The sequence below is a fragment of the Malurus melanocephalus genome, unplaced genomic scaffold, assembly GCF_030028575.1.
Source record: "Malurus melanocephalus ecotype Western Australia unplaced genomic scaffold, MMel_1.1 scaffold_1287, whole genome shotgun sequence".
Classification (NCBI taxonomy): Eukaryota; Metazoa; Chordata; class Aves; order Passeriformes; family Maluridae; genus Malurus; species Malurus melanocephalus.
In genome coordinates this window covers 3525-4385 of record NW_026624519.1, presented here as the reverse complement: position 1 = coordinate 4385, position 861 = coordinate 3525, and positions in this window count along the sequence as shown.

The window sequence follows — 861 nt, the reverse complement described above, 5'->3', positions numbered from 1 at the left end:
GACCGCAGTGTCATCGGGGTCGGACTGCAGGGAGTGACAGAAGGCTGCTCTGAGGAAATCTCAGTGGGAGGACCGGGATAACCCCGAGGAACGAGCGCAGACTGCGATCCAAGCGGACACTTGGCAGCCTGGAAAGCTCCCGGGGCAAAGGAGCTCTGGAAATAAAGGGGGAGAATTCCCCGAGCTGTGACCTGGGTGAGGGCAGCGGGGCTGGTTTGGGATGATGGGAATGGGCMATGGGATCAAAACCCAAAATGTTCTCTGCAAATGGGATTTCAGTGCAATCCCCCAAATCCAGGTTGTCCCTTTCACCCTCCAGTGCTGAGTTATTGATGGAGGCAGGGRTAGGGATGAGGATTTAGGATCGAGGCCATCCCAAAAGATGGGATGTTTGCTCTGTGTCCACCTGGGAGCACACAGGGAATGGTTTGGGTGGGAAGGACCTTAAATCCCATCCAGGGCCACCCCAGGGACACCTCCCCTGTCCCAGGGTGCTGCAGCCCGGCCTTGGGCACTGCCAGGGATCCAGAGGCAGCCACAGGTGCTCTGGGAATTCCATCCCAGCCCCTCCCAGCCAGGAATTCCCAATTCCAAAATCCCATCCAGCTCCTCCCTCCTTCACCTTAAACCTCCTCTTTTCCTGCATCCCTGTCCCCAATCCCTCTGGAATCCCGGGGGTTTGGGATGCGGCCCTGGGTGTCCCGAGGGCTGGGATTTGCCATGGGCAGGGACCCCTCCCACTGTCCCAGGGTGCTCCCGACCCCACTGGACCCCAGCCAGGGGCCGGGAATTCGGGATTTGGGGTGGTGGCAGCCGGAAGGAGCTTTCCGGGAAGTTCTTCCCATGGGAACGTCCCAAATG